This window comes from Pituophis catenifer, unplaced genomic scaffold, assembly GCF_029215685.1.
Source record: "Pituophis catenifer annectens isolate HBS135680 unplaced genomic scaffold, rPitCat1.0.hap2 SCAF_1, whole genome shotgun sequence".
Lineage (NCBI taxonomy): Eukaryota > Metazoa > Chordata > Lepidosauria > Squamata > Colubridae > Pituophis > Pituophis catenifer.
The window spans coordinates 284,742,789-284,759,612 of record NW_027256881.1 but is presented as its reverse complement, the minus strand read 5'-3'; positions in this window follow the sequence as shown (position 1 = coordinate 284,759,612).

The following is a 16,824-nucleotide window of genomic DNA, read 5'->3' as shown; positions in this document are numbered from 1 at the left end:
TGTTTTAATGTCTTTTAAATTAAACTGTTTTAACTGTTTTAGAATTTTAGAATTATAAAATACTCGCTTAGTTGAGTTGTACAGCTATAGAAATCAAATTAATTAATTAATTAATTAATTAATTAATTAATTAATGTTTTTGTGGATTGGTGCATTCAGTATATCACAAGAATGCTGGTTGCATCTGCTACAAAAGGTTAAAAGGGAATTAAACTTTACATTTCCATGATGCTGCGAGATCGTTGCCAATCACTTCTACCATTAGACAGATCCGTGTGCCTTAAGAAATGATGGAAAAGGCGCTCTTTGACCTGTAAACTCTTTTGGGAAAGATCAGTGACTCCTTGGTGGCATCTCTTCTGTGTTGCCTTGCATTCCATGGTTGGGACAACTTTGCCTTTTTTCAGTAGAAGTGCAATAACAGAAACTGATGTCAAAACAAATTAAATAAGCAAAAGGATTTCAAAAGAGTGTTATACTTATGCAACGTCTGGAACTATGGAACTATGAGAAGGTTGGTATCTTGCGTAATTTGAATGCAACTGTGATAGTTACATGGGTAGTTCTGAATTACGACCACAATTGAGCCCAAAATTTATATTGCTAAATGAGACATTTGTTAAGTGAGCTTTGCCCCATATTATGACCTTTCTTGCCACAGTTCTTAAGTGAATTATTGTAGTTAAGTTAGTAACACGGTTATGTGAATCTGGCTTCCCCATTGACTTTGCTTGTCAGAAGGTCACAAAAGGTGATCCCATGACTCTGGGGCACTGCAACCGTCGTAAATGTGAACCAGTAGCCAAGCATCTGAATTTTGATCACATGACCATGGGGATGCTGCAATGGCCGTAAGTGTGAAAAATGGTCATAAATCGCTTTTTTTGGTGCCGTTGTAATTTTGAACAGTCACTAAATGAACTGTTGTAAATTGAGGACTTCCTGTACAATGGGTTGGCATGCTTTAGCATCCACATCAGGAGAAACAGCTAGCATATCCACAATGCTTTATTTTTTTGTGGTACGTAGGTCCATGTATCTTTGTTCTTTTCTATATAACTTCGTTTCTTTTCACAAATCTAGATTGGATTTGGATATTATATATACCATAATCAGATTTTTTAAAAAGATTTGGCTTAGTTTTTCATGTCTTGCTTGATATTATGAATAAATTGAACACACTATGGTTAAAAAAAATGGCTTAGTACAAGGGTGGGTAAACTTTTCACAGTTATGGACCAGGTTCTTGTTAATTTGTTTTTGGGATGCTTGAGCTGGATAAGGCAACGACATAGTAATCTCACTAGAGTAAGAATATGCATTGATTTTTAAAAACCTTTCTTGTTAATTTTTGGAGTGTTAAGACTATTTTTAGAGACATACGGTAGTTCATCTGTTTATCTGTTGGTCTTGCAAAAAAAAAAAAAACCCCTGCTGGAAATTTGGACCAAATTTCAAACATTTCAAATTTCAAACAAAATTCAAATACGATGGTAGCAGTCCTTAGGAACCACAAAATAGCACTAGAAGGCCTGTGCTTCAGCACACAATGTTAAGAACTCAGCCAGGAACAACTAGATGAATCCCTCCTTGTTGGGATAAGAAAAGAGGCACTTTTTAGCCATTCAGAAAACCTCCTAATGGATACAATCAGCCAATCTGTCTAAGTCTCTGATAGCAATATGATGAAGCTGGTGATTGTTATAGTATTCCTAATAATACTATGACACCGGCTCCAATTTATCTTGACCAAGCTGACATAATCTAATAATGGGAATGAAAGACCTGCAGTTTTCTGGATGTTGTCAGACTGCAATTCCAGGTAACTGAGGCTAACATGCAGGATAGCTCAGCCTCTGCAAAAGTATTGGTTCCTTATCTTTTTTTTTATTTTATTTTGATTTATATGCCGCCCTTCTCCGGAGACTCAGGGCGGCTTACAATGTGTTAAGCAATAGCCTTCATATTTTTGTATATTTATACAAAGTCAGCTTATTGCCCCCACAAACTGGATCCTCATTTAACCTACCTTAGAAAGGATGGAAGGCTGAGTCAACCTTGAGCCTGGTAAGATTCGAACCTGCAGAAATTGCAGGCAGCTGTGTTAATAACAGGGTGCATTAAACCACTGTACTACCAAGGCTCCTTAATAATGCGTGTTTAATGTTTAATGCTCCTTGTGTTTAATAATGCAAAATGTATAGCACATTCCACAAAAGTGATCATTCTGATGCTATAATACTGAAAGCAGACATTTCTTTCAAAGAAGAACATGACACATAAGTTAGATAGTCAATTTATAGTGACAAATTCATGTGTGGTCTTACCTTTGAAACCCATGGTTTTTTCCCCCTTCGCAGTTCATGAACAGTGGAATGTCTCACATTCTAGTAAAGACTTGTCTGGAGATTTCTAATTCCTGAAAGTGAATAACCACCCTTATTGTAAGAAGATGGTTTGCAAAAAACATCAATATTCCTAGGAAGTCCCCAAGAGTCCTGTGGTTTAATACTATTCTCCAGAATGATGACAATGAGGAATTTATGAGGTTTCTCCAGGTTTAACATCCATTTAAACATTGTCTCAGTTAGCCCATATTTTATCATGTTATTAATATCACGCCAGGCTTTGTTGAAATAAAGTACTCTTTGTCCATGACATTTCTCTGATTTATTAATCTAGTAAATCTGTCAAAGAAGAAGATAAGGCTAGATTGGCAGGAAGCAGCTTGTGACCATTTTGGCTTTGTTAGTTGTTGCATTCCTATCAAAGTGCTCATGAACATGCTGTTTAATAATCTGCTTGAGGATCTTGCCCAGTGGAGATACCAGACTGAGAATTCTGTAATTTCCCAGATCCTCTTCCTTCCTTCCTTCTGAAGAAAGTTAGCACCCACCCCGCTCCTAGAAGAATTAAATATTAAAAAGGCAGAATATTATATTTCCCTGGATGAGAAAAGGAGAAACATGTTTTAAAGACAAAACAGCTCTCTGCAGCTCCCTGCTCCAAACCTCCAGCTCTAGGGTGATGGGATTGAGACATGTCCCTCAGGACATGATAGGATTAGCCCTCTACCCATCTAGCAACAGAACTCACCACATGGCACCTGAGGAGATTACATCACCCAGCAAGATTCAACCAAGCCTGGGACCCAAGACAACCTACAAAGTTACCTCTGCATGGCCCCATGGGAGTCTGAAAATCAATCAGAGTACATTTCTTACACAGGAACAGGAAGCTCCAAGGCAGGGCCCAAGAGAGGGTATAAATCTCTCTCTCTCACACACCCATGTGTTCATTTTGCCCAGGACCTCAAACCACCTCCTGTCCACCATTAAACCATCTTTCCAAATAGCCTCAATGTTTCCAGTATCTTTCTCCCCACTTGGAACTGAACCCAGATGGACATTTCTTCCAATACCTCTTTCCTCTTTTTTTTGGGGGGGGGGGAAAGAATACTGTTCTCCTTTGGACTTTTGGAATCTTGCCAGTTTTTCGGGATTTCTCAAAGTTTACAGTTAGCAGTTTTATGATCACATTCACTTCGGTACCCTGAGATATAATTTGTCTGACCTTGAAGACTTGAATTCATTTACATTAGGTAGGTTTTCTCTCAGATTGTTAGTCCTGAGTTGCAGCTCTCTCCTAGAACTCATGCAAAGGATAGCCAGCTATGAACTATTTTTCTTTTCTGAGACAAATCAAAATAAAATACAAGTTGAAGCATTTGGCATTCTTACCGACGCTTGTTGCCCTTTCACTCCTTTCTGCTTAGCTACAGCTTCTTTTCCTTTCACTTTTGAAGTACATAAAAAGTTTTTATTGCTATTGTTTTGGTATAATCTTGGACTTATTCTGAGCTTTAGCCTTTCCGACACAATTGCTAGTTTTTGGCAACTGCCTCATACCCTTCTTTGCTTATACAATCCTCCTTCCATTTCTCATACATGTCCTTTCTTTTTTTCCTTTTCATCATTTTATAAAGATATCTATATCCACACTGAATCTTCAGAATCTTCCATTTTCCTTTCTAACAGCTTTGCCAGTCTTGGCAGAGGCAGTTCTCTGTGGTTCTCTCTTCATACACCCTCAATGAAATGACTGAGGAAAGACAACCTGAGCTCTCCCTTCCTTCACCTCCCTGCCCAAAACTTCACAATTTTCAGTGACTTTCAAGAGTCTCAGCAGCATTGGTGAAATCTAAAATTTGTTACTACCAATTCTGTGGGCGTCGCTTGGTGTGGGGGGGTAATGTGACTGGGTGGGCATGGCCATTTTTTTCTTTTTTACTTTTAAAGCCATTTTTTCTACAACCTCTTCGGTGAAGAGGTTGTAAAAAAATGCTTTCAAAAGGCTCTAACGATCCCAGCTGAGTTGCCTGATGGGCAGAGACTTTTTTTCTTTTAAATGCCTCTGCCGATAAGGCAACTCAGCTTGGATCATCAGAAGCATTTAAAAGAAAAAAAGGGTTTTTTTTCTTTTAAATGCCTCTGACGATCCAAGCTGAGTTGCCTGATCGTCAGAGACTTTTTTTCTTTTAAAAACCTTTGATGATCCCAGCTGAGCCACGCGATCATTAGAGCCTTTTTTTTTTTTACTTTTAAAAGCATTTTTTTTGGCCAAGAGGTTGTAGAAAAAATGCTTTTAAAAGTAAAAAAAAAAGCCTCTGATGATTGTGCGGCTCAGCTGGGCATGGGGGGGGCAGGGATTTTTGCTACCGGTTCTCTGAACCATCCGCCTCCATTGCTACCGGATCCAGCGATCCGGTCCGAACCAGGAGCATTTCACCCCTGTTCAGCAGCCTTTCTGTCCTTGCCTTGCATGCTTCTTATCAGATCTATATAGTGTGATTTGGGTTCCTCTCAGCAGCACATTTTCCACCACCATAACATGTACCTTCTCCCTAAAAGTGGTTCCTGGGTTTCTTTGACTCACATGGCCTTCTTGAGTGTCTTCTAGAGTAGGGTTTCACATAATTTTACCACTGGTTCATCGTGCACTGAAAATGTGAGCGCATGCACACGCCTTCCACACATGTGCCCAGCCTTCTGTGCATGCGCTTTGCTCATGCACGTGGCTTGCATTCATGCACGTGGCTTAGAAAACATGGCTAAATAGGACAGCATAGGGTCAGGGCAGGTGGGCGGGCGCAGGTCGCCACTACCGGTTCACCTGAACCAATCCAAACCGGCTGAATATCACCACTGGTGTCTTTCACATGTTCTGTGAATCCAGGTTTAGCAAGTCTCAGTCTGGTGATTTTGAGTTATGTTCTAGACTAGACTAGACTAGACTAGACTAGAATTTTTTATTGGCCAAGTGTAATTGGACACACAAGGAATTTGTCTTGGTGCATACGCTCTCAGTGTACATAAAAGAAAAGATACGTTCATCAAGAATGATAAGGTACAACACTTAATGATAGTCATAGGTTACAAATAAGCAATCAGGAAACAATATCAATATAAATCGTAAGGATACCAGCAACAAAGTTACAGTCATACAGTCATAAATGGGAGGAGATGGGTAATGGGAACGATGAGAAGATTAATAGTAGTGCAGACCTAGTAAATAGTTTGACAGTGTTGATGGAATTATTTGTTTAGCAGAGTGATGGCGTTCGGGAAAAAATGTTCTTGTATCTAGTTGTTCTGGTGTGCAGTGCTCTATAGTGTCGTTTTGAGGGTAGGAGTTGAAACAGTTTATGTCCAGGATGTGACGGGTCTGTAAATATTTTCACAGCCCTCTTTTTGACTCGTGCAGTATACAGGTCCTCAATGGAAGGCAGGTTGGTAGCAATTGTTTTTTCTGCAGTTCTAATTATCCTCTGAAGTCTGTGCCTGTCTTGTTGGGTTGCAGAACCAAACCAGACAGTTAGTAGAGCAAGAGACTGGTACTTGTTACTAAGTTCTGTTTGCACTGAGTACTTCCTAGTTTCTCTCTTTTTTTTTTTTAGGTTATAAGCTTCCCTTGTCTTCCTCTTTTTGTTCACTTCCCTTGTCTGCTCTTCCCAAGGAGCAGATAACTTCTCCTTCACTTCACTTCTCCTTTTCCATGGCCAACTGCAGTGCAGCAACTTTGTCCCCAAGCCTATCGCCTTCTCCTGCAATAAATGTACAAATCTATACAGGTAGTCCTCAACTAACAACCACAATTGAACCCAAATTTTTCATCACTATGTGAAACATTTGTTAGGTGAATTTTGCCCCATTTTACATCTTTTTGTGCCACAGTTGTTAAGTAAATCACTGCGGTTGTTGAAAAATGGTCATAAATCACTTTTTTCAGTGCCCTTGTAACTTTGAACGGACATTAAATGAACTGTTGTAAGTCAAGGATTATCTGCATTTGCAAAAGATGTCATTTGAGTTCTCTTAAATAAATAGAATAGAATAACAGAGTTGGAAGGGATCTTGGAGATCTTCTAGTCCAACCCCTTGCTTAGGCAGGAAACCCTACACCACTTCAGTCAAATGGTTATCTAATCTCTTCTTAAAAACTTCCAGTGTTGGAGCATTCACAACTTCTGGAGGCAAGTTGTTCCACTGATTAATTGTTCTAACTGTCAGGAAATTTCTTCTTAGTTCTAAATTGCTTCTCTCCTTGATTAGTTTCCACCCATTGCTTCTTGTCCTATCCTCAGGTGCTTTGGAGAATAGTTTGTCTCCTTCTTCTTGGTGGCAACCCCTGAGATATCGGAACACTGCTATCATGTCACCCCTACTCCTTCTTTTTCTAAGACTAGATATATCCAGTTCCAGCAACCGTTCTTTATGTTTTATCCTTGAATCCCCTAATCATCTTTGTTGCTCTTCTCTGCACTCTTTCTAGAGTCTCAACATCTTCAGGCAGAAGGGTACATATTGCTCATACCTTGCAGATTACTAAGAACTTTTGCTATCGGTGATGATTGGAATTATTTGAAATTTCTCCTACACAGCCTACCTTGCAAATTCCCAGAGAGCTGTTCTTTTCCCCTCCCCCAACCTCCTAATCACAGTCACTGCTTTTTTGGAAGAGCTCTAATTTCATCTATTTGTAATACTAAATACTTAACTATTGTGTATTTGATGTACAAGAGTTTCCTCAATATTTTCAATTCTCTTGAATTGAATTGTTCAATAAATACAACTAATTTGCTTGCTTTTGTCCATAAATCTGGGATACAATAATGTTCAACAAAAGAATGATTATATCTTTGCCAATAGTATGCAGATAATCTATCTTGGCTATTAATTTTCAAACTTTATATGGAGCCAATATAAGTTTTTATTGGAGGAATACACTGCAATCCTGCCAGTGCTCTTCCAACCTTCCTTCCAATCACTATGGCAAGACTGTGACTACATTGTTCTGGTCAGAGGACAAAGAAATGACTTATTTCTGAATTTTTCCAAGGACCAGTACTTCCCCCCCCCCAAAAGAACTAGTAACTGGACCACAGATCACATTTTGGGAAGCACAGCTTTACTATTAGTTATTTATAGTTAGTTATTTAGACTATTATTTGACTATTTAGCTTTAGACAGTATGACTTTGCAGCAAGAAAATGGTTAAAAATGATTTAATGGCTTAATGCAGGTGTGTCAAACTCAATTTCATTGAGGGCCGCATCAGGGTTGTGTATGAACTCAGGGGGCCAGGGTGGGCATGGCCAGGGTGGGCGTGGCCAGATCAACGTCACTCGTGTTGGGGTGCCAGTGGCGGCCCAAGCACTCTGCCAGAAAAAATGGCCTCTTGCAACCCTCTGCCAGTAAAAACGGAGCATGGGAGGGCCGCCTGCGGCCCTCATGAGCTCCGTTTTCGGCTGCAACGGCCTCCTGCAACCCTCCTGCAGCCCTACCAAGCTCCATTTTCGCTGGCAGAGGCACCACGGGCCAGTCCTTCACTGTTTCCAGGGTGGCCCCATGGGCCAGATCTAAGCATCCCGTGGGCCAGATCCGGCCCTCAGGCCTTGAGTTTAACACCCCTGGATTAGTGTTATGTGTGAAACATGGCTTGTACAAGGTTAGAATCAGTTTAACTAAGATCACAGGTTAATCTCATCACCAGTGGAAGGGGGAGAGAATCACATGTCTCCCTCAACTCTTTGGAGAGAGAAACAGTATACATCTAATATAAGATAAATAAGCAATTACCTCATTTAGTGCAATCTCTTTTCCCTTGTGAAGTGGGAGGAAATCTGTCAGATCCATATTCCTAATTATAACTACTTGCCCCTTTCTTATTCAGTTAAGGTAATATTGAAATGAATTCGATAAAAACATGATAATAGCACTGATTTTTTTATGCTGCCACTTATCAAGACCAGAACATGTGTTCTGTGTCTCCGGCATCATCACTATTAAATAATTCAGTTAATTGAAAAAGATTCATGCTTTGTGGAGAGAAATTGTCAAGTACAGTACTACATCCAACACAGGAAACCTGTAGACCTCCAAGTATTGACAAGCTATAATTCTTTCTATGCTTCATTACTGGTCATGCTGATTGGAGATAGTGGAAGAAGTAGGGCAGCCTATCTGGAGGGACACAGCATGAGAAAGTACTGACTACGGACCAACATGAATGTGATAAGACGATTTGGTATTTCCTATATGCCAGGAAAATTATAATGTGAGAAAGACACTTCATGCTTACTAAGAGCATCAGAAACATTTATCATAAAATTTTATTTAATTATCTTGGCTGACTTCATTCATTATGGACACCGCAATGTGTTTGTTTGATTTTTATTTTATTTTTTGGTTAGTATGTTGTGCAAACTCAACCATTGTTGTTTTTAAACCGTAGTTTACAGTTTTGTATATATTATAAGCCATGAATAAATGGGTTATAGCTCAGTGCAATATGAGAAATCAGTCGTCATTGCTGAAATCTCTCAGACAAGCAAGCATTTTAAAATAGACCTGATTCACTTACTACCAAACAATAGAGACTATGCAACAAGCACTTTAAAAACAATAGCTATATTTGAACAACACACATGAGCTAGCCACTAGTCATTCAGGTCACTGGGAATACCTGCCAATTTCAATTTACCACCTTCTCTGATGAAAATCAGGAGTGAAACAGAAGCTGGACTATCTCCTTGGCTCTTTCCCATAGAAAATGTCTTCCAAGCTTCTATTGACCTCCAAAGGTACCATCTACTGCAGCTTCAGGGGAACAAAAGAGCAATTTATGGAGAGGGATTCTGGTGAGAATAACAGCGACAATAATAGCGTGTGAGACATGTGGTATGAATGGATGGGGAAAAGAAATAAAGAAGGAAATAGAGATTAAATATTAATTAATTAACAAAATCCATATGAATAGTATTACATTTAGTCTTAGAGATTTGAGCACTATTATCTTTAAGTGTTTTGAAATTAAATCTAGCTTTAAGAAACAATATCAAATAAAAGACAAGTAATAATGCATGTAGATGTATGTATGTATATAATTGCACCAATGAACCAAAAATGTACTGAATGTATCACTATATGTTATAATAAAAATCAAATTTAAAAAAAAAAAAGAGAGAGAGAATAACAGCATAGTAAAGCAAAGACCCAATCTCTGATCATCACAGTCTCTGCTTTTATCAAAATCAAGATCAGCGTAAGTCCCTGCTTATGCACTCCCATGTTCTCTTCAGTATTAATCTTTTTTAAAAAACAGAATAACTCATGTGCAAATCCTACAGATATCTACAGATATATTGTAATAGTTTTGGAAGGATTTGCAACAAGAATGAATGGTGAAGTTAAGGTCCATTTGCCTAATCCTTTCTAAAGAAAAAATAATGTAAGCTCAAAAACTTTGTATTTAGCATTTCTTAAGAAGGTTGTGATATTATATATCAACTAAGTAGCAATGTAACATTATAATATTACTGTTAAATAAACTATATCGCTCGAAAAAGATACCTAATTAATGATTTTAAAAACCTATATGTTGAAGAGGGGGAGGGAAATCCTATATTAAATTCTCTAGAATAGGCATGTTATATCATATTGCCCAGTTTTACCTCTCTATTGGTGCAAAGCTGATTCAAAGGCTGAGAATTATACAATTTCACTAAGTCATTATTTTGCGTCTAAAACAGAGGTTCCCAATCTGTAGGCCATGGCCCACTAGTGGGTCACAAGAGGATTGCAAATGGGCCATAGAAATGGCTGGCAATAGCGCATGTGCATCCTCATTTGCGTGAGCAGCGCATGCATGCACTCTCCATTTGTGTGAGTGGCAGGAGTGCATGCATGCCGCTCATGTAAACGGAGCTGCATGTTTGTGTGCTTGCTGGCTGCTCGCATGAAACCATCCCCTCTCCCCCCCCCACCGGTCCGCAAAGCCGAAAACATTGGGGAACTCTGTTCTAAGATAAAAGCATTCTTTGACTGAGAACATGATCATTTTTGGGGGTTGTAGTCCAAATGCAATATATTCAAATTTCTTCATAGAATGAAAGGTTCCAAAATATTAGAATATAATTTAGCAAAACATTTACATTTTAACCCTTCATTGCCTCTGAAAAAGCTGACTCACTAGAATAATAATGTCTAACCAGTTAGGATTTTAAAGTTAACATGCCTACATCATATAGTTCTTTCAAAGTTACTACATCTCCTACATAGAGATGATGAGTTGTAATAATTCATATAGGCTCATATAGGATACTTTAATTGTCTATTCCAAAATTCTTATAAGCTATCTACATTTAAAATTAAAAAGAATTACGGTCAGTTTAATTTCAATAAAGACCGTCATCAACAAATCTAACACTTTTGATGATAGACAGGCTACAAGGGAATCAGATCCAAACAGCATAGATAATGAATGTTTAACTGGAAGTAAATGACATTTGTTTTGTAGAATCACCATTTTTAAAAAGATCATTACTTAATAGATGATCAAGGAATGATTCTATTATGAGTTCATTTTTTTAAAAAAAAAGTTACCAGCAATTTTAAAATAAGAATTCCTAGACAGTGTCAATTCTCATGAAAGAAAAGCAAATTTATATCTCCTACCTATCCTATAAGGCAGTGGTTCTCAACCTTCCTAATGCCGCGACCCTTTAATACACTTTCTCATGTTGTGGTGACCCCCAACCATAAAATTATTTTCGTTGCTACTTCATAACTGTAATTTTGCTATTGTTATGAATCGTAATGTAAATATTTGATATGCAGGATGTATTTTCATTGTTACAAATTGAACATAATTAAAACATAGTGATTAATCACAAAAACAATATGTAATAAATGAGGAAGGTCAGCATGCATTGGTAGGAGTGAGTTGCTCATAATTTTTCTTCTTACCTTATTTATATTGTCCCCCATTATTATCTGAAAGAACCTATTACTCAGCATGTTATTAATTAGTCAATAGAGATTTTTGCAGGGGATAATATGGCACAGTTTGTATAACAACCCATCCTTCTTGTGTCATCTACGAACACAACTCTAGTTTTGAGGCCTTGCAAGGAATATAAATCCTTCCATTCCCCACCATCTCTAGTCGGAGCTGAAGAAGCTTCTTGCTGGATGAGAAGCCAAAACGTCTTCCAGTTTCCAAGAAACTCCAGTTGCCTCTTAGAGAAAAAAAGCAACTTTGGGACATGACTTAGCAGCTGCTAGAAAACGGGGGTAACATATTTTCCGAAGCGGAAGGAAAACATGCATACAAGGCTGTGTGTGCTGAGAGAGGAGCCACGAGGCTCCAGCCCTTAAAATGTTCAGCAGCGAGAAAACAAGCACTGAGCCGAAGGGCGCCACGAGAGAGACGTGTTTGCACAGCAGCCATGGCGCCTCGAAGGAGAAGCCGTCTAAGTTGGCCGATTCCAGTTTCATCCTGCAGACTGTTATCTTCTGCCTCTCTTCCACACTTCGTTTCCTAGCAGGGAGTTTTCGGGGCGATGCAAAACCTCAGGTCCATCCCACCACAACCTGCTTTCCACGGCTTAGTTAGCCCCCACGCCGCGGGCCACCAACCACCACCACCCCCAGCAAATTTTGCCCTTCGCTGGCTGCCAGGCTCAGCCACCCTTGCTCGCCTCTGCCTTTCAAGGACGTACCTTCCTGCAGCCCCGCACTGGTTTCCCCCACCCGGTACTAACAGGCCTGCTGGGCCCGCAGGTCAGTTGAAAGAAGGAGAAGAAGGCACAACAGGTACCGCGCAAGCAGGCCTGACTCGCCCAGGCCCCGAGCCGCCATGATGCAAATGAAATTGGGAAGAAATGAGCTGACAGATCCAGCCCGCTTACCATGAAAGCGTGGGCTTAGAGCTGCCCAGCAGGGGGCGCCGTAGCACCTAAAGCCTTAGGCTTAGGGCATATCTGCATGTGGGCGGACCCGCCTGGAGATGGATAGAGGAGCAGTGTCTCAATTCCTAAGACCATCGAAAATATGTGTTTTCCGATGGTCTTAGGCGACCCCTGTGAAAGGGTCATTCAACCCACAGGTTGAGAACCGCTGCTATAAGGCCAGATATGTCTAAGTGCTGGAAAAGTAACCAATTTTCTTGTATGATTCGTACTTGAGAAGTCTGCAAAGGTATTAGATAATAACTTTTAAGTGAAGCCCACAAGACACACATAACCCACACCATTTCCATTCCAGTGCATGATTGTTAGCGAATAAACCAATGAGGTTGTTTAAAATAAGAAAAATAAAACAACTATAAAAGGGGAATTTATCAATTTATTTAAGATATTTAAAGAATCAACCATAAACATAGCATTCAAATATGTATTGGTTTTGAAGCAAAATTATTTACAAACTCTTAGTATTCTCTTTCATCTTAGATCTTTTGGAATGTTTTTATTGATTAAACTGGATATTTTCCTAGAAAAAATAATCCTCAAGTATTTAATAGCTTCTAGATAATACAAAAACCCTAATTTGTTTCTTTTTCTCCTTTGAACCTTCTTATTGTATACAGAGCAGAATATTTACCATGTAACTGTATTAATGTGGTGAGATTGTTGACAGTCATTAAAAAGCAACAGTATAATCTCTGTATAATAAATTTTATATTAAAAGCCCACTAAATGCATTCCTTTGATTTTACAAGTACAAAACTAATAATAATAAATTATAATCCAAGTAAATTTTATGGGGGCAGTAAATTCTGCAATCAATGAATCAAAACCTTGGTTTGAGCCACATCAAAAGCTTATTCTGCATCCAGTAACACCAACACTCTGGACTCATGTGCATCAGCAGATATCAGCTGAGTGTGTAAAATGCTATTGTATCAACAAATCTTATATTAGGTGAAGGTTGATGCTTTTTTTGTGAAACCAGATTGTAGAAGACAAATTATTGTAGGTAATATCTTCTAGCCAATGCAGCTTTAAGAACCTTGGCTCCAATATTTAATAAAGATATCAGGTAATAATTGTACACTAGGTCAAGTGTACAATATTTAGAAGATCTTACCAATCTTCTAAATTACTATAATAGAGACTTCAAAGCATGACAAGATGTCTGAAATATCTCCAAAAATACAGGACGTACTTTCTCCTTATTTTTTTTATACTGTTCTGCAGTTGTTCCATCTGATGCAGGAATCTTTCCAGATTTCATCTTATTGATAGAATCATAAATTTCTTGTAAAGCTAATGGTGCAGCCAGCTGCCTTAATAATATCGTGTTTTTTTAAAAAAAGAACTGATCTGCTTACTTCCTATATCTACTTACATCTATAGAATATAAATTTCTATAGAAATAAAATTGTAGATTAATTTTGGACTTTGTTACTGAGCTTTTTTTAAACTTTGTTTCCAACAAGGCACCAAAAAGCTGATAAGCTGAAATTTAATCAAATGGCTTCTGTTGCTTTTAGTATATTGGAAAGATAATAATGCCTTGCAGACACAGAAAGGAACTGGTTCCTTTCTCTCTTCTTCTAGATTATAGATTGCTTAGCTTTTTCCAGTCTCAGCTTCTGAAGAGGGGAGTAAAACTTCAAGTGAAAGATTATTTGTTCCCTCTGCAAGATGGAAATTTTGGCTGCTACCCCAACTCAGATGGGAGATAACACAAAAAGCTACAGCTTACTTCAGAAATTTCATAATGATATGATTCCTCATTAAATTTTGAGGTTTTTGTTACTTTAAATTGGCTGAATCATCATTTTTCAGTTTTCCATGATCGACTTGAAACTATCAGGAGGAGATTGAGTGAGATCAAAAAGCAATTAAAAGAACGAAAACCTAAAACAATGAAGCAAACAAAAATTAACTCCAACATTTCAATACTTGAAAGATACCAGTAGCTTGAAGGTATCTTGTCAAGAAGAATATAAAACATAAAAAAAACAGGGAGAAAATTGTTTACTCAGATTCTCTTATGTATGACACAACAAACCTTTACCAGAAGCTTTCAAAAGTATTTTTGGACTTGTTTCAGATAGATGTTGCTGGATCTATGCAGGTAAACTACAATTCTTCACAATCCATTGATCTTGTTAATTTTTTTCACAAAGTTTATTGAGGCAACATACTGCAAGCAGCTAGAATAGCAACATATTTGGACTATGAGGCAAAGAAAAGAGCTATTTCCAGATTTATCTTTCACAAAGATACAGAAGTATAGAGAATTCCATTAAGATCTTCAAATGGCCAAACAAGGGATTAAAAACATTCTTTTTATTTCTAACAGTATTTGGCTTATGTATACAAACTGGGAAGGGGAAATTTAATGAATCAAAATGGCTGTTAATTATAAACAACATATGGTTGTGATGTAGAAGAGCCACAATAGTTCAATCAGAAATGATTCAGTGGGATGGAGGATTAGTTATATGTTTAATTCCTCTTTCCCATTCTAAATTCTTATTACATGTCTTCTAGAAGTTATTCATTGCCAAAATAATTTTTGTTATTGTTTTCAGCAATAACAATCATATAAAATTGAAGAATATTCAGCTTTTAAAAATAGTGGTTACATTTACTTTGCACATGGATTCTAGGCTGCTTGCCACTCCAAAATAATATGATACTCAGATTTTTTAAAAATGAGAGCTAATGTTTTGTGTCATTGAAAGGGAGAGCTAAAACCTTTTATCTTTTGACATCAACTCCACTGATTAAATTGGTTTTTTTCTGCAAGAAACAAAGTTTTGAATGAAAGAAACTTTTAGCAAAAAAACCCCAACCTGAATAGACTTCTATGTAAAAATTCAAAATATGACAAAAGGAATGACAATTTTAGTGAAAATGTCTTCTAGCATGGAAGATTTTTACAATAGATTTTTAGATTCTAAAGATCACTATAGAATTATTGTCACATATGGAAACCACCTTAGATGGAAAATGTGTATAGTCCAGCTAAAGATACTTTATGTTGTTTTTGCTTATGGGATGTGTATAAAAATAGGTTTGATAATACTTTAACTTAGCATTAAAGCCATTATTAGATGGAATAAGATTTCTAAAAAGAAAATGTATCATGAAAGTTGCATAATTTGGTGGATATAGGGTAATTGTTTAATTCCAACAGACAATATTTTTTAAATTTATCCCAGTTATTCAAGACAGGATACTTGTTTAATATCTCATTTGAGAAATGTAAAACAGTATCAGTCCAATTTTAATTTCTCATCATGTCCTGGTTTAGTGTAATTGAATTTGCGGGGAAATTGTATTGGTGGGAGATGATATTTTACTACTTTATGATATTTTACTATTTCTTTCCTGGAAGATTTGAATTTGTAAACTAACAAGAGAAACAACATATAAATATGTTTTTTTCAAACAAATAAAATGTAATCTATCAGGGACAGTTTCAAGTATATTTAAACCATTTGTGATAAGATAATACTGTAACTGATGTGTCTGGTGGAAAAAGATGCATGGATCACAATATAGAAAATTTGAATTAGAAATAAAAGAAATGCTGACAGAATATTTCATAAAACAGACTCAAGTAGTATATAACACTTTTAGATCTGCTACACTGAAGTTAGAACATCTATCTACCCTGGACCCAGATTTTTTAAAAAGATTTGTCCATTTCTATGGATACATCCACAGTTAATGACAAGGGCAATCTGTACAATTCATTGCAAATTTTTTGTATAGTCTTTAAAGGCCTTTCCCATACACACTTATATTTCATACAGTTGGGTCATTGGTTATGATTATCACTTTTACAGTTTTAACTTTTAGAAACCTGAAAAGATCTGGCAGAGTAGAAAGTTTATCTGGTATACATACATACACATTAGGGAGTTTCAATAAGCATGGGGTGCTTATTATTAATTTCATAACAATTTACATCCTGGGACTCTTTTTTTAGCTTTTTATCACACCTTAGATAGCTCCACTCTTTTAATACATAATGACCTATTCAAAATGAATTGCTAGTGTGTTTCATGGGCTCTTTTCCTCCATCAATATGAAAAATATGGCTCTAACTAATTTAAATAAATACATAAATGAGAATAATATCCTTTAAATAGGATTGTAATTTTAGTGGTCAGGCAAGCATATCCACAAGTCTTGTGTAAAGATTTAGGATTAAATTGGTGGCTTTCTATATTTCTGAACTTGCTCTAGTATATGACATTTGCATCCTGCCTTTTCATGAACAAATTCAGATAGATTTTGATGTTTCTGCTTTTACATTGAACTAGAATTAAAAACATGTGGGGTTTTTTTTTCCATCTGTGATGATGATAATAAAGGTGATGCCTCTATTACCCCAGGCCTTTGTTTCTAATAAAGATTGCCCAATACTACTTTTTAGGCATATTGGGCAATCTTTATACCTTCTTACACAAAAACTTATTCCCTACATCCTGCATAAGCAACCACAAAAGCAGAAATAAATA